This window comes from Leiobunum rupestre, chromosome 3 (genome assembly GCF_980474605.1).
Source record: "Leiobunum rupestre chromosome 3, qqLeiRupe1.1.hap1, whole genome shotgun sequence".
NCBI classification, from domain to species: Eukaryota; Metazoa; Arthropoda; class Arachnida; order Opiliones; family Sclerosomatidae; genus Leiobunum; species Leiobunum rupestre.
In genome coordinates this window covers 3,696,278-3,718,608 of record NC_143386.1, presented here as the reverse complement: position 1 = coordinate 3,718,608, position 22,331 = coordinate 3,696,278, and positions in this window count along the sequence as shown.

Genomic DNA, 22,331 nt, shown 5'->3' with positions numbered 1-22,331 from the left:
TCGGGTAGAAGTTTCAAATATAAGTCACCCCTAATACGGGCACCTTTTTAACGGTTTTTAGGTTATTAATCTAACAATGTCTTTATGCACATAAAAAGTATAGACTCTTAAACGCGCCTTCCCGAAGCGCGGTAAAAATGATTCATATTTACGCTAACAACACATAACGGGGTAAAGCTTTTAGGCTGGTTTCGAGTGGTCTCTCTTTTAGCGGATGTTAGTCATTTTTGGCTGGAAAATTCATGTGTTTTGGCCGCCATCTTTAATGATTCATATTCAAACGGGTTCTGTAGGGTGTATTGAAAAGAGTGGCTATCTTTGTTATTTTTTAGGAAAATTGCCATATTTACTTTATATCATGTTCAAGCTTGTTTTTAAACAAGTTGTCCCTAAAGGATTTATATATATATATATATATATTAACATAAAACGTCGCATTAAAAGTCGGTAGATGGCTTGGGCCTAGCTGATTATTATTATGACATTGTAAATGCATCAAAAACTATATATTACCGTCACTTAACCTTTAATAAGGACGCAGGGGTAAAGCTTGTAGGTAGCCTGGCCATCGTGAATATTATGCGTTAGGAAACTAAAATTTATGAAATGTAAACTGGGTATTCAAGGTTATTTTTGGGGTGAAGAAATTAACTAGGGAGTTTTGTTTATTAGTGGCCATCTTGGATATTTCAAGTTTTTTAAAATAGTCAATACGTTAATGACAGTAAAGATAGTATATCCTGTCGTCCGTTAGGAAGCGTGTTTGGGGTCATCTCACGTAAACATGTGTTGAAAAGGGTGAATTACATAATGCCAAAAGACATTTCAATAACTCGCGTTTCGGCGTGTGTAACAAGTTTTCCCTGTATGGTTCGATCAAAAAGCCGCGTCACGTGATCATCTGATTTATGGTTAATGAAAGGGGTCTTCCATAAATTAAATTATTATAATCATGCAATGCATTTTTTAGGTATAAACGTCGCTATCTATGGATATTTTCATTCGGATACATGAAAACTGTACAAGTTTCAATTTTGGTTAAGTTGTCCCAAACAGGGGAAACCATTTTCGTGTAAAGTTAATCTAACAATGCCTCACGTACATAAATCGTTTACGTATACATTGTTTTATATTACCGTACCATCGGTCTGGTCTAATAAGAAATCGAACATGTTTTGTTCGCGAAAGATAAGGAGAATGAGATTAAGAAACTATCATTTTTAATATTACCACTTCTATAATGAACTAAGGTAGTGCTTTGGGGTCCATACCGTTACTTAAACAAGTCGCCCCTATATGAACTTTTAAACGGTTATTCGTGTTAAACGTGTACATTGCATAAAACATTTAAGACAACATATAACCAGTCGAACATGTCTGCGATTCTTTATAATTTTGCGTTAGTTTATCAATAATATTATGTATATAAATTATAGAATTAAGAACTATACTTGTATTGAGCCGTTATAAATGTCGTAAAAATCTTTAATATTGAAATTTAAATCTATCGTTAACTAGCTGTATATTATTCCGTGTTTACCAAGCGGCACGAGGAATGTTTACGTAGCGGTTTAATAGACTTTAACATGTACGGTCCGTTAATTTTCGTAAGTGGTAAGGGGCCACTACGTGAAAGAACGCTCATTCAATTTGTGAACCTTTAAAATGATATATATATATAGCAGCGAGAATAGAACTTGAAAGTGTCCTTCCTACGATACGAAAGGAGCATTCGTACGAGTCTTTAAAAATGTTTTCGGAACAAGAAAGATTATTAAGTTTTAAAAACTGGGTTAAATATGGAACCGAAGAGTTGGCCGCCTGGGGATTTTATTCGCTCAAGAACGACTCGAGTGTCAAATGTCCTTATTGCGGACTAGTGGTTGAGGAATGGAAAGATGAAGACATACCGTTAATAGTTCATTGCCGTTCAATTCCATTGTGTCCATTTATTCGAGGATGCCAAGTTGGAAATGTAACAATATTACAAAAGTCGTAAACATATTTTTAATTTCAAAGTGTAACGAAAAATATTATAATAAAGTATCAATGTAAAAAAATATGTATCCGAGTTTTTTAATACCGCCTTTACATTAAATTTTAAGTGTTAAACTGTAAGTGTTCTAAAAAATCATTGTTAGTTTACTTTAATTAAAAAGTACTTTATACGGTCCCCCTTAAAATGTTATTAAAAATAACAATGAATTAAATAGAAAGAACGTTTATTCATATTTCTTTACAACGGTTTTAATATTAGGAATTTGATTAGTTTATCGCGCTTTTTACATGCCACAATAAGTTCGTTAAGATAATCGATAATTTTATCATCTGACATTTCCTCTTGCTCGGTATAATGGAGAGATTCACTCGCCTCACAATCACACGCCAGATCCGATTCCTCTTTTATTTTATTACAAGATAAATGAGTCATTAAATGTTGTTTGAAACCTCTCACGGACTGGTATCGTTCCTCACATATCCAGCATTTCTTTGGTACCCTAAGCGGACACATCTTTCTCTTTCCCATAGCGGCTGGCTTATGAAAACAACAACGCATCTATGAAAATTATTTCACGACTTGTGACGTAGTTTATATCACGTGATCTGTTGAAAAAAAGTTGAAAGCTGAAGGAAGCCTACAGAATTAAAAAACTGAAACTAAATCTCGAAATGGATTTTCCAATGGAGTCACGAAATGCTTTTGGAAATACTGGGTACTTAAAGGCGACGAATTAGGTACTTTCATAGCGACGTCGATAGTAAAATATCCATTTTTATTTCAAAGTGTGATCCCGAGTTTGGTAATTGCTAGGATGCTTGGATAACGCCGCCATCTTTTTCATTTTTAAACAAGTGGTCGAATGTTATATTTACACCTTCAGTTACGTTAGATTAATAAAATTAACCACCTGCACATTATTCTTAAAACCCGTTACGAAAATTAAACCAAAATGCTTTGCAACGAAATAGAAACAGCTGCTAGAGTTTCCAACGCGTCCCCCTAGGGGGTTTTAGGTAGTATATATATCCTTAAGTCGCCCGAATCTAGGAATCCTGACCCTAGTGAGCCTTCCCGGAGTAACAAAAATGTAAGTTTCAATAGGTGTTTCTTTATTGTTACAAATACTTAGTTATTTCTTCTAGGGAATCGTTTGTAGCCGTACACATTCTTTTTGCCATGATTAGGACTAAAAATAAATATACGTCATCAAAACGATTTTTAGTAAAAGAGGTAATTTTTTAAAGTTTTATATAGTAATTAGTATAGTATTTATTGTAATAGTTAGTGTAGGGAGCTGTTGGCAGGGCGTGTAACCCGGCCACCTAAATTAATGGCTTCAAAAGTCGTTTGATGACTTCGGCCTATGGTGGTGCCTTGGGTATTAGCCTAGTTGATTATTATTATTATTATATTTAAAGTTCCATATAAATCTTACAGATTGGATACAAAACTTCAGATGGTCGCGAAGACCTCATTGTTTTTCGAACACCGGCTGCTCAAAATTATTCGGGGGATACAAACCGCAAAATGAACGCGATTAGCAACCATGTCAATAAGCTTCCCAGGGCTCAGGGACAATACGATATCGAGGCCGTCGATCGCCATATCTTAAATATAACGCGACTGTCCGAATACGTTATTGTCAAAGAAAGGCAAACCAAAGAGTACCTGGGAAACTTTATCGACTTAGATCGAATAATTGTGGCCACGAGATTCGAGTGTCCTAATTTCCCCGAATTAGAGCTACAGCCGGGAGAATTTCACCACCATTTTAACAACGACCATACGCGGTATGAATCAATGACCACCATCTTTTGTCGGGGAAAATATATAGTATTTCTTATTTTACAGAAATGTGTGCGCCTATGAAAAGGCGAGGCAAGTGGCCGCTTATGTAAAAAGTATAGAGGGTAATCCCCTAGAAATATATCCCGAGAAACAGGACGACCCGACCGAATCGCCACCAGCCACATCTCCGACAAACCCGGAACCTCCAGCGAACAAACCTAGGGAGCTTGATCTTCGAAATGGTAATTATAAAAACTAAAGTATCATGTTTCTCATTTTTAATTTTTAATTTTAATTACAGCTCCGGGAATCACTATCGTCGTAGAAGGAGGTAAAACATTAGGTTCCGAAAAAATAATTACAATTCTAATACCATTTTCCATTTCTAGGTTCCGAGTTAAAAATTATCTTATAACACGTTTTGTAAAAAATTGTATAAAAAATTGTTTAAAATATTGTATAAAAAATGTATAAAAAATTGTATAATAGGTTGTATTAAAATAAAGCAACACACTGATCAAAAGAGGTAAACTTATTGTTACGTATCACTAAATTTTAAATGTGTAATTATTTAACATTTTAAAAAATATGCAGGAGGACTTGGCCCAAAAGCGTTTGGTATAAATTTACACGCCTCCCTCATTCAGGCGGAGTTTCACCAGCTGGTTATCTCGGCGTGAGAGAAAAACGCGCGCCACACCGCCGTGGAGAGAGAGCGTTTCACCGAGGTTCCCCGAAAAGCGCAGAGAGAGAGAGAGTTTCGCTGAAGAGAAAGTTTTTTGCTGAGGAAGCTATTCCGCGAACTAATGAAAAATTCTTGCACGTTTTATACAAAGACTAAATGTTATAGTTGAATTGATTCGATAACAAAAAGTGGATTATTCATACAATGTCCTTTAAAAAGGGTACGTTAAAACTTTTTAAACTTTAAATTTATTTAACACGTATTTTATTTTAGTTTCTCTGACGTTACAGTCACCCACTCAATTGGTAGTGACCGTATCAATATTTAACAAAGAGCCAAGTATTTATATTTCTAATGGAGCCCAAAGTACGGACATTTCCTTAGAAACATGGGACGCCCTTACAAAAGAATGGTCTTCAGTCATTGAAAATCTAAACTCAGCAACAATAAAAAAGATTTATCTGCCAATTCCGACCGTCGAACCTTATTCCGATTGTACTTTTGAACACAATTTCGAAGTTTGTTGTTCGGGAGGAAGATTTTCATGGAATTTAATGCCGTTTACTCAAAAATATTTGGAATACGAAATAAACTTATCAGCCAGTCTATCACTTAGTAGAGCGCAAGTGCTGGCTTTAAATGAAATTAAAGTGTGTATAGATGAACAGTTAAGTCTGTTAAAGCAAAGCGTACCGGTTATAGACCTAATGTTTAGTGTTTTGGTCGTCAATTTTTCGAAATTTCAAGCGGTTTATAAACCATTACAGAAGCGACAAATTCCCTGTGCCTTTATAGAAATTTACGCCGCCTTTCGTATTTCTCAGGATCACCAAGTGGAAAAAGATTTTTTGGAACAATTTATAGGTTATTGTCCATTTGACGTAAGGGATTTGATTGATCATTGTTTAAATGACGTAATATATTTGAAAAACAGTTTATAAATAATTTTTTTATTAGTAAATGTGTTCTTTGTTATTATACCATACGAAAAATTAGTGTACACTAGCAAATTATATACACGAGGAACCATGATAATAATAGTTTCAGTATATTTTCCAAAAAGCCTCCTTAGGACAGGCACTACTAGCGACGATGCGTAACGTCAGAAAATAGCTTATTTTAATTGTACATCATTTAAAATTTCCTTACCAACGCGTTCAGAATAGTCTTTTCGTATATCAGTTTTAATATGTTGAAAACGAGGGGAAAGACACTCGCTCACAAAGTTTTATTGATTTAACGTTGAAAATTATAAAATGCTACAAAGTGGTCTAGATTTCTTCCGATCTAGAGTTTCAATGACATGAGTAATTAAGCTATAGACCAGAGCCTTCTCGTTAGTGCTTGAATAGGGCGCTTGGTTTGAATCATACTCGTATGGTATATTACCGCAGTTCTGATTTAAAACGAATTTACATCTCGGGTAATATTTAGCGTGCTCTTCCATCGGAATATCGTTCTGTTCCCAAACTAATAGCTCTCCAGCACAACAGAAGCATTTGACACAATCTTGGTTATACGTGTAGTAGAGACCTGCGTGTGCTAAATCTCTCACGTCTATGTAATCAATCGGAAAATCCTTAAACGACTGTAATCTCAGAAATTCAGATCGCATAGGTCCTAAATTCCAAAAATCGTTCGTTTCGCGTAGCACGGGAATGTTATCCGTAGTTTCATCCTGAACAAATTTGCAATTCGGGAACCGTTGGATGTGAATTAGTAAAGGTACATTCCCCTCTTTCCAATCGTTAACCAAACCATCACAACAGAAACACATGACAATATTTTTATTCCCAACGTAAAAAAAGCCGGCGTTTGCCAACTCGTTTACATTTAAAAAAGTTGCCGAAAAATTTGAAATGAAACTCTCTATTCTTTTTCTTTCAAAGTGCATTTTTACGTATTTAAAGCTGGTTAAAAATTTAGCTCGCGTAAAATGTAACCGGCGTCACGTAGCGGCCACTGTCGTCACCCAGCGGTAAATTGTAACTAGCGTCACCTAGCGGTAAATTAAAAACCGCTATCTAGTGGTTATGGTTTTCAAAACACCTGGCACAAGAAAAAAACCAAATATATAGTTAAACAGACGAGCGTTATTAAAGGGTACTCTTCGAAGAAAGGCATTTCTTCCAAAATGTTAAACTTTATTTAAACTTATCAAGTATAGTTCAAAAATACCGCCTCTCAAACGGTAAAAAATAGTCCAAAATTGCCCTTTCAGCCGCCACACTCGTTACCGAAAACACCTGCTAGTAAGTTATTTCCGCCCGTTATTTCATATGACGCTATAAAATACGTTTAACCATTATTATTACCAAATAAATACGCGGGAGATTATAACAGAAAATCAAGTTATAGCTTTGGTCCGAGTTTTGACAACAACGTATTTGTTAGGCTTAGCTTTTTAGTGTGTGCTGCCACTAAGTTCTTAATTTACCCCTGGTGGTGAAACTATAATGCTCTTTAATACCCTCGGTCAACGAATTAAGTAACGTTCGTTATTTGTTACGTTTATAAGAGTTCAATTTACCCCTAGTGTAAATATTACTATAAGCCCATGTCTGCTACCCATTTAATAAAACTATTAATCATTTTAAAGGTTCACAAATTGAATGAGCGTTCTTTCACATAGTGGCCCCTCCCATAATTTCGCTACCACTTACGAAAATTAACGGACCGTACATGTTAAAGTCAATTAAACCGCTACGTAAACATTCCTCGTGCCGCTTGGTAAACACGGAATAATATACAGCTAGTTAACGATAGATTTAAATATTAAAGATTTTTACGACATTTATAACGGCTCAATACAAGTATAGTTCTTAATACTATAATTTATATACACGATATTATTGATAAACTAACGCAAAATTATAAATAATCGCAGACATGTTCGACTGCTTATATGTTGTCGTAAATGTTTTATGCAATGTACACGTTTAACACGAATAACCGTTTAAAAGTTCATATAGCGGCGACTTGTTTAAGTAACGGTATGGACTCCAAAGCACTACCTTAGTTCATAATAGAAGTGGTAATATTAAAAATGATAGTTTCTTAATCTCATTCTCCTTATCTTTCGCGAACAAAACATGTTCGATTTCTTATTAGACCAGACCGATGGTACGGTAATATAAAACGATGTATACGTAAACGATTTATGTACGTGAGGCATTGTTAGATTAACTTTACACGAAAATGGTTTCCCCTGTTTGGGACAACTTAACCAAAATTGAAACTTGTACAGTTTTCATATCAGGTAATCATGTATCCGAATGAAAATATCCATAGATAGCGACGTTTATACCTAAAAAATGCATTGCATGATTATAATAATTTAATTTATGGAAGACCCCTTTCATTAACCATAAATCAGATGATCACGTGACGCGGCTTTTTGATCGAACCATATAGGGAAAACTTGTTACACACGCCGAAACGCGAGTTATTGAAATGTCTTTTGGCATTATGTAATTCACCCTTTTCAACACATGTTTACGTGAGATGACCCCAAACACGCTTCCTAACGGACGACAGGTTATACTATCTTTACTGTCATTAACGTATTGACTATTTTAAAACACTTGAAATATCCAAGATGGCCACTAATAAACAAAACTCCCTAGTTAATTTCTTCACCCCAAAAATAACCTTGAATACCCAGTTTACATTTCATAAATTTTAGTTTCCTAACGCTTAATATTCACGATGGCCAGGCTACCTACAAACTTTACCCCTGCGTCCTTATTAAAGGTTAAGTGACGGTAATATATAGTTTTTGATGCATTTACAATGTCATAATAATAATCAGCTAGGCCCAAGCCATCTACCGACTTTTAATGCGACGTTTTATGTTAATATATATATATATAAATCCTTTAGGGACAACTTGTTTAAAAACAAGCTTGAACATGATATAAAGTAAATATGGCAAATTTCCTAAAATATAACAAAGATAGCCACTCTTTTCAATACACCCTACAGAACCCGTTTGAATATGAATCATTAAAGATGGCGGCCAAAACACATGAATTTTCCAGCCAAAAATGACTAACAACCGCTAAAAGAGAGACCACTCGAAACCAGCCTAAAAGCTTTACCCCGTTATGTGTTGTTAGCGTAAATATGAATCATTTTTACCGCGCTTCGGGAAGGCGCGTTTAAGAGTTCAGTCATTAAAAGTGAATCATTTTTACCACGCTTCCTAACGGTTATTACAACACAGCTTATTATGATGTAACCTTTTATTATACCTTTAACTCTCAATTTCTTCCTAAGAGTTCAACCAAGACACCACTTGTTAATTGGTCGATACATTTTCTCCCTAATCATTTCACATGTTAAAGAATTTTCAAGTCAAAAATGACTAAGAGTTCTTATAACAACCGCTAAAAGAGAGACCACTCGAAACCAGCCTACAAACTTTACCCCGTTATGTGTTGTTAGCGTAAAGATGAATCATTTTTACCGCGCTTCCTAACGTTAAAACACAGCTTATAAAACTCATTAATATTTACTTCTTAAGATTACTTAAGACGCTTCTTAACCGTCTTCAGAACATGTTAAATAATTTTCTCGCCAAAATGCTAAAAGCTCAACCATATAACATCCACTAAAAGAGATCACTTGTTCAGGTCCATAATCCCAAAGACGGTTCCTAACCGTTGTCAGGTAATTAAACCATGCAAATGTTTATACTAGTAAATACAAACTTTACCCCCCTCCACTTGTTCATTGATCCTTTTCGCACTTACATCATCATAAACGCATGTTAAATCCCCGCCAAAAATGCTAATGAGTTGTTAACCATCTAGCAACCAGGTCAATTAGCTCTAACGTGTAATTATAAAGGTACAAACTTTACCCGTTTCCCCGCCATAAATTAATATTCAAACATATAATAAACCTACAGAGTGTAACTACTTATTGATCGACGCTTACAATTTGCCGCGCTTTTCTAACCGAAACACATGTTTAATTCCCGCCAAAACTTTAACAGTTCAACCATATAGCTACCAGGTCAATTACCCCTAACGGTTAATTATAAAGGTACAAACTTTAGCCATATATTAATATTCATGTCAAACATAAGTGTATATTAATAAACCTGAAGATTTTAACCACTTGTTGATTTTTATACACGCGACGCTTACACTTTCCCGCCAAAAATTAATATTCAAACATATAAAAAACAAGTGTAACTACTTGTTGATCCTAAACACATGTTACTATACTATCCATATAACAGGTCAATGACCCCTAACGGTAATCCACCTAGTTAAACAATACCACGCTCATTAATATTCACCCTTTTGACCTTGAACAGGTTGATTGACAGGTCGACTAACTAGGCTAATTAATTAACACCTGTGCTCGTTACGCACGAGTGCACGCGTGACACGCGCCCGAGGGGGGGTCGGCAACGCGATTCCTCGCTTCATACCCCCCCGTCACGCAGCTGGGGACGCGGTAGCCACGCCCCCGCTTGGCTAGGAAGAGGGTACATAACAACTTCCGCTTTTCGTAACATATTCGTTTTCTCGAATAACGAAGGTGGGTACGATTACAATTCATAAGTCATCAAATCTTTCAAGTCTACTTCAGACGACGTTGCTAGGACGTAAATTCTCTGAAAGAGCATGGCTGTTTCGATTATTTCTTGGTCATTTTCCAGTTTTGCGCTTGAAGCAGAGGTGAGGGTTCTGATTTTCTCGCTTCGTTTCTGAGTAAAGTAAAATATTTCCTTGCCAGTCATGTTTTAACCACCATGTTTTCACCACCTTGCACCGTCAAAATTAGAGCTTTCATTTCAATATTAGAATATTTTAGTAAATGGGGGCTAACTTAATGGTCAGTATACCAAAAACGAAACAAACACGCCTTTCTATACGCACTCGGCTTGCACCACCTTGCACCGTGAAAATTAGAGCTTGCACCGCTTTCATTTCAAACTTATACCATTTTAGTAAATGGGGGCTAACTTAAGGGTCAGCCCCCCCCCCCCCCCCAGGTAACCAAAAACGAAACAAACACGCGTTTCTATGCGCACTCGGCTTGCACCACCTTGCACCATCAAAATTAGAGCTTGAAGATGTTTTATTGAAGCATCTATTGAAATCTTTCAAACACATTTAGTTGGGATTTCAGACAATTAGAATTTCGTGGGCTGACGGATGTTTAACTTCGTTTATGAAATTTTTCCATTTCAGACACAACAACTCGGAATATAAACTCATATTACTTAAATATAAGGGGCTCTGATATTTCGGTATAAAGGCAATAGCCAAACATTTAAGGACCTAAATAATAATCACATAATTTGTTATATCAATTAAACATTTATTATTTAATTAGCAGGGCCTGTTAATCGATTAAAAAAACTAATTTTTTTTAAATATCACCCATTTTGAGTCTGAGCCGTGCCAAGACTTACGAAAAAACGTCATAGTAATCACAGAATTGGTCAAAGAACTGGAGTAAATTTACTTTAAAAAAGGTGTCGACGTAAAATTGAATGTCCTATTTTTTCCTTTACTTTTTAGGCCTATTTTTAAATTCCACGACCTTCTCCTGATTTCTTAGCTTATTTTTTTTAAATTCCTCAACTTTTACCTGGTTTTTGTTTATCGCTCCGGCAAAAAAATATATTTTGGGTAGTGCAGACTGGTTTTTTTTTCATGATCTGATATCTTATTGAAAAATATGCCTATAAATGAACGAACCGACATTAGTTGTATGTTTTAGCGTATGCTGATCAACTTTCCTATTGAAAAGTTTAAATTTTTTTCTTTTTCAAAACCGTGAAATCTCATCAGATTGTTTGAAATTTAAAGAGAAATAATTTTTCAGAAAAAAAAGCGACTGATCAAATCGAAAAACCTCTGTACAGTAGAAACATGGCTACACCGGTTGATTAATTTTATCTATTCTGTGTTTGCGCTAAAATAACAACCCTTCTGCTGGGGTCCAAATTTGATTCTGTCAAACACATTTTGTTTCTCTAATACCCGAATGTACAAACCAAAGTTTTGAAAAAGCCACCAATGTAATTAATTATTTCTAATCTCTGACTGAAGAAAGTGTAACCGCCATAGACGTCACGTGATGATTTTTTCTGGTTCATTTGTTTCCTACCTTTATGTCAAACCCCTCTTTGAAGGATCCCGCTCTCTCTATATATCTTCATCTGTTGCGCCTCTGGTGGAAGAAGTAAGTCTGTAGGTAACGTCCCCTTGATAGCTCCCAAAAGTGTGTCGCAGGTTAAGCTGACTATGTCTACGAAATCTCACATTATAAACTAGTCCCGTTATTAAAAACCTATCAAATGCAATGTGTAATAACGCAAGCCCCATGGTAACATGATTTAATGTTCCCATAACTTCACTTAAGAAATGGTAAATATAATAAATACCACTTTAAACCAACGAAGGTTGGTCAGAATACACAATTAAACAAGTATCGTTATGAAAACCACACGTAGAGTCAATTAGAGGAAGCCCCCTATTAGTTTAGATCAGTTAATATTTAGTGTAAGTAATATGTTTGAAGTTAAAATGCCAAATTATGTAAATCGTAAAAGTTAAGCCTAAGCCCAATTTATTACCTCACAAGTAAATTCAAACCCAAGGGTTTGTCAATTCCCAACGAAAAAACCTTGAAAGTGTCATAAAGTTTCTAAAAATAGCCGTAGCATAAATAGTGCATTGCCCAGGTAGCAAAAGCACGTGCATATTAGGTAAATATTTGGTTGTTATCGTAGATATAACGTGTCGGAATATATATATACGTATGATTTACGTATAATACTAATTTATATTTTTGGGATATAAAAAACTAGAGTTCGGTAGTGTTTAATGCCACGTTCTTTGCACGTCTATATAAGATACATAATATTAATTGAAATCTAGTGATAATCTACACGCAGTTTGCGCGATAATTTGTGGTATATAAAACACGAGATCGGTGTAAAGTGTTAATTCGCACGTTCGTTGTGCGTTTGTATATGCTCCATAAAAATTTAGTGTTAATCTATGCGTTCTTTGCACGTCTATATATCATACATAAAGATAAACGAAGGTAGCGATTAATACGATGAATGATGATGGTCGAGTATACGTCACCGTGTTATTTTAAATTTGAATTTAAGGTTTGAAAATATTGTTACAAAGTAATTTATGTTACGATTATTAGCGCGTGAAGCTATATATTAAACTTTACTCAACCTAAAGTTACTTCAGAGCGATCCAGAGGTGGGCAAACATTGTGAGCGTTCATTTTTGAAAATCTTCTCGAATGAGTGAGCACTTAAAATACGAAGGTCGGTTGGTCTTGTTAAGCGAGAAAGAGAAATTGAGCCAGCTCAGGGTGATCGCCGATTAGTTCGCTAACTATGTCAGTCAGTGATTTTTTACGGCGCGGTGAGCGAGATCTGCCGATCGAGGCGCTAGCCTGCTCAATTTTAAGCGCCGCTTCCCCTAGCGGCGGGATAATTCGGTCACTGGAAAGCGCTGACGGCGGGCTGAGTGAGATCGCGTCGAGAGAAGCGCTAGTTTTTTAACATTGGAATTTCTCATCCCACTGAACGACGGGGTAGACTGTTTCCCGGAATTCGATCAAAGCGCTGTGAGAAAAAAGTTTCATTTCTTATAAATTATTTCATAAAAAAGTGCATTGAATAAAAAAGTAGACCATAGAATATTTGTATAATTTTTTCTCACCGCGCTGTGAGGGAAAATGACTATCCCGTCGCTCAGTGCGTTGATAAGTTCCAATGTTAAAAAACTACCGCTTCTCTCGGCGCGATCTCACTCAGCCCGCCGTCAGCGCTTTCTAGCGAACGAATTATCCCGCCGTTGGAGGACGTGGCGCTTCAAATTGAGCAGGCTAGCGTGTCGATCAGGCGATTTCGCTCAACGCACCGTGAACGATCAGTGACAGAGAGAATTTAACGGCGCCCGGCCTGAGCTGGTTCAGTTTAAGAGAGAGAAAATAGCATCGCCAGTATTGAGCACTAGCTTACTTGATCACTCAAATTAAAAAGGTCTGAGCGATCATTTCAGAATTCGCTCACAATTTTTGCCCACCTCTGGAGCGATCACTTTATCTAAAGAACTAAATTTCCATCTTTGCCTTGATGGTGGTCCGATTATATTTTAGCCGTGCTATTTCGTGTTTCCGTGTCGTGTGGAAAAATAAAATCAACGGCAGGGGTCCTTTAAGCATGTGCTTTAATCAGGGAGCTTCTATAAGGAAAGACTCTGTGATAAGAAAAATACCTCCCTTTTCGAAAACCGGCACTCTGCTTCCCCCTCCCCTCGTTACAGCAACCCCTTCACGAAAAACGGTACACGTTTGCGCATCGTTATCTGCGCAGTGGGGAAGAGAGAGGTTTCCTCCCTGCTCCCCTCTACCAGTATTAAGATTTTTTTACACGTGTTTTTGCAAAGGCTTCGAAAAAGGCTTATTAAAACAAAGTACTTTAACGTTGATTTTATTTAGTTGAATAATATTAAATGGTGCGAGTTATGAATTGTTGTTACCGGGGCTGTCGAATTAATTCTAGGTTATACGATGTGTAACTCCAAACTAGTGTAAGAGTTATGCAAAAGGATTTAACACACAACGATTTAAAGTACACTATAAAGCCAATTTATTTTTATGATATTTTAAACATTAAAATATTTCAACTAAGAAAAGGCGCGACATGTTTTAGCTTATGGCGAGTACGCCGCCGTTTTCAAACGCAGTTACAGGTCTAATTCTACGTCGTTATAATACACTGTAACACTGCCAAAACGAAACCTAGGAAGTGTAAAAAATGGTATACCATTGTCAAAACGTTTTTAATTCAAAGAAAAAGAATGGCTGATACCACGAGCACCAGCGGTTTTATAATTTTTGATTTCCGTAGATTTCCCAATAGTTGCTACGCCATGCGCGAAAGGGGATGCGCATAAGTGTACCAATTTTGTGTATGCGCCAGTCCGGCGTTATATACCTTCCCCCTTTCCTCAATCAGCCGTATTCTGCATGACCCCTAGGCAAGAGAGGAACCGCCCTCTTGCTTAAGAAGCTCCGGTTGGCTGAAATATACAGGAAACAGTTCTCCCCCCCCCCATTCAAGCCTTCTTGCTTTGGCCCTTCTATTGGCATATCACACGTCATTCAATGACGCAAAGATGATACAGATAGTTCAGTTCAGCTTAAGGAAGTTCACTCATAGACTATTTAATATAGCCTGGACTCAGCAATAACTTAATGGTCTGTTTATTTTCAGTTCCCAGCTTAGTGGCCTGCCATCTATTTGTGACCCTCATAATTTATCTACATTCAGTTCGACATCTATTTGTAACCCTTAAAAATAAATATCATTTTATTCGCCATCTATTTGTGACCCTCACAAATTATCTACATTTAGTTCGCCATCTATTTGTAATCCTTAAAAATAAATATCATTTTATTCGCCATCTATTTGTTATTGTTAAAAGTAATTAAAAAGTTAAATAACTATAAATAGCTATTTTTTGTTAGAATTATTTATAACATAAATTAAACATTCAAGTCTTTTTTATTACATACAAACTATTTAAACAAATTTGGTTCGTAAAACATAACCTCTTTACGTTTAAGTATTACTTAACCTCTTTTAATAATGTAGAATTAATATGCAATAATGGTGCTAGTATTTTTAATTTGCTATTTATTTAATCCAATTAAATCGTGGTAATACAATAATTAACAAACAAAAAAAACATTTAAATTCACAAAATCAATCTGTAGTATGTTGTTACAATGAATGGCATAATTTTGTCTATATGTTAAAATAAAAACATCCTCTTTTGTTGGTTTTGATTATTTGTAGAACAAGCTAAAAAAATTAAGAACATTTACCCTTGGTAATGGGACCTAAGAAGGTTAAAGGCAGAGCCTTTTCTTGCGAAGAAACCAACATTCTGGTATCAAAGATGGAGGAACGAAACTTTTCAGAACTTCGACAACATATAGGTGTATTACATATCTTAATTAAGAAACCTCTGGTTAATAAAAGCATGCTGGGAGGAGTTTAGAAACTTCTCTCGTTACCTCTATAAAAATTATTTTTTATATTTTATCAAGGCGCTCTGAACACCCAGCAGCACAAATTATGGATCGAAATAACCGACGCAGTCAACGGCATTGGCTCTCAAGATAAGAATCCCTCTGACATCCGCAAGAAATTAAATACTTTAAAATCTAGTAAACGGGCTAAAGCCGCAACAATCAATACGAAAATCAAACAAACTGGCGGAGGATCGGCATTTGATTTGCCAGAACTTACCCCATTGGAAGAGAGGGTAAAAGCTCTAAATTTTGCAGAGGTGTCATATGCCGGAATACCAGCAGCTTCTCGAAGTACAGAGTAAACATTCATATTTGTAACGTACTTTCTAAAATATTAAAGCCACTATAAATCAATTTAAATACAATGGTAAAAGCTGAATAAAATGGTTAACTGAATAATTGAAAATGACGAAAAGATAAAAAACCATTGCACGACATACAAATTAAATACAGCCCAAAGATTAACATGGATATTAAAGCCACTATAAATCAATTTAAATACAATGGTAAAAGCTGAATAAAATGGTTAACTGAATAATTGAAAATGACGAAAAGATAAAAAACCATTGCACGACATACAAATTAAATACAGCCCAAAGATTAACATGGAAAAATAAGCAAAGGCAAAATATTTAAATACAGGCACAACATGCGAATATGCGTAAAGCACTAATAATTACAATTTTAAATGTGTTTTAAGGAATACTCCAGAGACCTTCCAGTTTGTGGATGAAATAGCCCTGTAATTGATAAATAATTACCAATTAATTGAATTATTCGTATTAACCTTAGCTATTATACATCTCTAGCGATGGCCAATCAACTAAAGAAAATGGTGGCGGTAGCAATCCTTTTCAGAGGCTATTTAATGCTGTGGCACGACATCAGAAGAGGAATTTCCAATTGTTATCGATTTGGACTTGTTGTTCATAGTAATAAGAATGTTGTTATGGGTTTCGATGGTGGTCAACAGGGTGAAAGCATAGCTTCCAAGAGCACGACGAAGCCAGTACCACCCCAATTGTAGCTGTTCAGAGTGCTCGGCCAGAAGTGGTATCAAAAAAACATCTGCAGGTAAAATTTATAACCTGAGTATGAATAATATTTGCAAAAAAAAAGGGCAATACCTGGTGGGGAGATGGTTTTATAATATCCAGTACGAGACTGATTTGAGATTGCATTCCTCAAATCAGTTTCTGGCTGCTTGGCCGTCATCAGTCGTAGGCAGGGAAACTTTCACTTGAAGCTCAACCCTATTCTTCTTATAGTTCCGTCTTCAAGGAAACGTTCTCTCCCGTTTAAGAAGAGAAATGGTGATGCCCTGGACGGTTTTGCATCGGAGGAAAAAACTTGAAAGGTTGAAATTTCAGAGTTGAAGGAAACTCAGCAAGAAATAAGGGACACTTTGATTGGAGTAGCTGATACCTCGGAGAGGAATGCTTCAGCTCTTGCCGACAGTTGCAAAAGGTTCGCTGATGCCCTTGAAAGGCTGGTGGCTTGTGAAGAGCGAAAGACGGAATCAATAAGCCAGCTATTGCTAGCAGTCACTGCTGGTCAATTGCAGCCACCTGTTATGGTAGATATGTCGTTAAATTAATTTTTCTGTTTATGATGCCCGATGATTTAGGCCTCAACCCAATTTCAGTTATTTTAACTAAATGTGGAAAATTTGATTAATATTTGACTGTGTTATATTTATGTTTTTCTGTTGAACGACCGTAATTTTTATTTTTTTGTTTTAATTGTAATGCTTTTTCAAAGTTTGGCGTTCTAACGTACTAAAGTTTAAACGCTGGCCCCTCTGGGTACACTAGATATGATAAAGATTATTTATTATGTTTAAAATTCAATGCATGTTTCATTGAAATATTATGAGTTTTAGGTATACAGTTCCTACATATAAAGTTCCTAAGACAACTGAATGGAAATCCTGATTTTGAATAATATTGGCTACTGTGATAAATTATAGATTTACTCTCTGAAGACACGTGATAAGTAATATTATCAATTACGTTTGATTGTCATTTTTTTCATGACGAGTTACTTTCGATTTTAGGTACAAAGTTCCAAAGAATTTATTTCCTAAAACGTCAAAATGGATAACCAACACTTGTATCTACTGTGATAAACAATACACAACCAAGTCTGGACTTCGAACCCACCTATATAGAATACATGGTTCGACAATGAACTCTTTTCCTAACAATGCTATAAAGACTTGAAAGTGTTATGAAACTGAATGCAACTACACCTGCACGTCTACTTTGGAATTATTAGAACACCTTAATGGACACCACAATTGCACAAAGTTCAAAACTGAAAGTAAATCGTCGAGGGGTCGGACATTCCCAAAAAAAGCGTACGGGATTTGGAAATATCTGTGATTTCGCGATTTCATAATATTTTGCGATTTCGTCAGAGATTTTGAAATTTCGTCAGGGATTTCGCGATTTCGTCGGAGATTTATTGAGAAGTGTACGGGATTTTGTACAAATGTCCGACCTCCCGTAAATCGTTTACAAAATGGTAAGGTCAAGTTTAACAAAATGTTTGCCTTAAAATTAATTCTTAAACCATGTTTGACATTTTTTCCATGTAAGTCCAGATTTGGCTCCAGGCCAAATCATACCACCAACGGCCGCGGGTGGGGCTATAGTGTACCCCGTTATAAATAGTAAGGCGTCAGCCTATTGAAGGGAGGTTGTTAGAAGGAGGTTTAGGCGAAGGGTTGACCGAATCCATGGGAGTGCCGCTAACAATAAAATACTAATAAGAAGGCCACCTCGAGAGGACAACACCCAGACCAGTATTTTTTGTTAAATTAGTCCCTTACACCATAGAATTTATGAATTGGAAAGCAAATCTAGAAAAGGAGTCGAAATCATTTAACGCATTTCGTCGCAGCAAAAAAAACCCAAGATTCAAGCGTACATTACTACGAGTGTTCTCGTAGTGGCAACTTCACAGAAGTACAACTCCGTAAACGTTCTTTGAAATCACAAGGATTAAAGAAAAATAACGCTACATGCACAGCTCACATTGTATTAAGACAGGCTGATGACCAATTCATAGCAAAATATTGCTCAACTCATTATCAACATGAACCCGAGCTAAAACACATAACTTTGTCTTACCAAGAAAGAACACTTTTAGCAGGACATCTTGCCCAAGGTGTTTCATCGGATAAAGTACTTGATCAAATACGAAATAACGTATCTGTTGAAACACTAAAAAGATTGCATTTACTCACATCTAAAGATCTTTCTAATATTGAAAAGGAATACGCTCTGAAACATAGTATAGAAAAACATAAGAATGACGCGCTTAGTGTAGCAGCCTTGGTTGATGAAATGTCCCGCGATGGTTTGAACGGTCCAGTTTTGTTTTAAAAACCTCAAGGGCAAGTAGAGCTCGCTAAAAACTTGGAACCTGATCACTTTTTTCTTGTAATAATGACCAAGGTACAATGTGACATTTTAAAGCACTTTGGAAACCAAAGTATAATTTGCATTGATTCCACTCATGGTATGAATGCGTATGACTTTAATTTAACAACATTAATGGTTGTCGATGACAATGGAGAAGGATTTCCGGTGGCTTTTATGTATAGTAACCGCGAGAGTACTGCTGCCATGCAATTGTTTTTCGATTGCGTCAAAACAAAAAGTGGCCTAATTAAAGCAAAGGTTTTCATGTCTGACATCACCGAAACTTTCTATAATGCGTGGAAGTGTGCAATGGGAGAAGTTGATAATTCAAGGACATGATGGCCGAAATAGTTCAACAGTTGCAAGATGACGAGGAAACATCTCATTTTGGAAAATATTTCGAAGACAATTATTTAATAAGACCAGAAACGTGGGCATATTGCTTCCGAAAAGGAGCAGGCATAAATACAAACATGTACTTAGAGAGTTTACATAAAGTATTAAAGCACGTTTATTTAAGAGGACGGAAAATTAAACGGCTAGATGCGAGTATCCACGTGCTCCTGCGTCTGGTTCGTGATAAGTCTTTTAACCGAATGATTAAATTGGAAAAAGGAAAAAACACCTCGAAATTATCATCAATAAAGCAGCGCCACCAGCAAAGTTTGAACTTAAAATCCTCGGTTAAAGAAATCAATGAGAATTGCTACAAAGTGGCCTCTGGCACGGAAAAATTGGCTGAGTATTGTGTTGAGAAGAGTGCTAATGTTTCATGCAACTGTCCTCTTGTGTGTCCGCCTTGCAAAATTTGTTTTCATAACTACACTTGTTCCTGTCCAGACTACTTAATTCGCGTGACTATATGCAAACACGTGCGTTACATTGCTTTAAGAAATACAGAAAACACACATCCCACCGAAAAATTCGATATAAATGACCAAATGGACACATTCAATGAATAGGAAATATATTTTAAATCCATCAGAAAGCCATCGACAAACCAGTGTACCGACATCGAAGTTCGCTCAGAGTGTAACGAAATTATGGGACTGGTAAATGGTTTAACACCAACAAAAAAGGGTCAAGTTCTCTAGTCTTTGAAAACCACTACCTCAGTAGCAAGAGCGCTAAAAGAGAGTGCAAAACGTAATAATACTAATATAAAGGCATTTGAAACAAATAAGCCCTTGACCGAACCAGCCATTAATAAAATAAAGCCACAGTTAAGATTTTTTAGCACAAAGAAAAGAAGAGTACAATCAAAAAACATTTTAAATAAACCTAATTTAGATGAAAAACAAATTATCCGTGATATTTTTGACGGGAAAGATGTACCTTAGTCACTCAGGAAACTAATTTGCATACCTATTGCAAAGAAAAGTAAGGTTCTATGGCATTTCTAACTTCATATGCCCTTTCTTATTTCTGATAAAATTAATTCATTTTACACGTACAGTCTGTTAAAAAAGTCTTCGACAAAGGGAGTTTTTGCATTTTTCTTAAATTTTCTCGAAACGTGTAAACGATAGACAAATTACACCAGAAACAATTTTTAATATTTTTTTGTTTCCTTTCACGTGGAGTTGTTGGTTTTTTCAGAGCGACAATAGTTTCGGCGGTAACGCCAGATGTCGTTTTTGACAACTTTTTTAATAATGCCGTTACGCCCCTGAAACTGGCATTTTCGGATTCAGGGTGGTCGATTCATATTTAGAAAGTGTCATTGTCATTACTCTACCACCAACGGTTGAGGAGCTATAGCCGGTTGCAATTTTCGATTCCATTTGGGAAAACCTAAAAGACGTCAAATATCACTTGTGGCATTCCCCGGTAACAGTTCTCTACACCTATTTTCATTGCTTCCATTATCGTCTCTTTTCTTATACAATATTAAATGTTGTTGAAATGCTCTGCGTTATCGAGGGAATGCCACAAGTGATATTTGACGTCTTTTAGGTTTTCCCAAATGGAATCGAAAATTGCAACCGGCTATAGCTCCTCAACCGTTGGTGGTAGAGTAATGACAATGACACTTTCTAAATATGAATCGACCACCTTGAATCCGAAAATGCCAGTTTCAGGGGCGTAACGGCATTATTAAAAAAGTTGTCAAAAACGGCATCTGGCGTTACCGCCGAAACTATTGTCGCTCTGAAAAAACCGACAACTCCACGTGAAAAGAAACAAAAACATATTAAAAATTGTTTCTGGTGTAATTTGTCTATCAATTACACGTTTCGAGAAAATTTAAGAAAAATGCAAAAACTCCCTTTGTCGAAGACTTTTTTAACAGACTGTACATGTATGTTAAATGCAGAACCTACCTATTATTACACATAAAAATGTTTTAGTAACTTTTTTAAATAAGAATTACAAAAATCTAGTTAAATTTAAACTTGTGATATTGTTTCATTTTTTAAGATACATTTTTATATTATCTTAAGGTAACGTTATGTTAACATTTAAAATGTTTTATGGACTTCTTATAAACTGGAAAAAAAAACTTGGCAGAAATACATGAACCGAAATTATCAGCGAGCCCTTTTTTAGCGACACGCTTTCTCTGTACTGCAGGGGGAGGGTGGAAAATGGGATTCGAAAATTTCATCCCACCGGACCGCGTAGGAAATTTACGAGTGCACCACGGGTAGATTATATCACCATCTATTTTCAAACAAATTAACATTATTATTTAAAAAAATCTCGCGAAACATCGTCTGACAGTCTAGAGTGCCGTCTGCCGACCAAGGGTGAAGGTTGTAATAAAGTTATAATTTGTTAATCACGCAGAATGTACAGGATTTATTTGGTTATTTGAAAAATCTCAAACGGCCGTTTGTTTTGGAAAGGAGATAGTTATTTTTAGCATTGTTGAAGTCAGACAATGTATCTAATTATTTGTTGGAGCTTATCAAATTATATGAAAAACTAAAAGAAAAATTTCAACCCTTGATTACTAACAAACGTGGAAGGCCAAAGAAAAACATCCCCGAAGGTTCTGAAGATGGGAAAGAAAGTGAAATTATACATCAGACCAAAATTCGAACGAACAAATCAATGGAAGAGTTCACAGTAAATTATTTTTCTGAAGCAAGGGAGTTAAGAGAGTTTCATCTTTAAACTTCTGGCCACGATGAAGCAATGTTGGTCAACATTGTCACATCTGAAACGTTAACTTACTGTTAAGTCTTTGAAAAGTTCCCTAAAAATTTATAACCTGCGGAAATTAGCATAGATGTGGAGCAAGAAGAATACATTCCAGTAAATTTTGTTAGAGAAACAGATTCATCTCTATATAAACTTGGAGGTGGATGCCTTGGAGAAATTT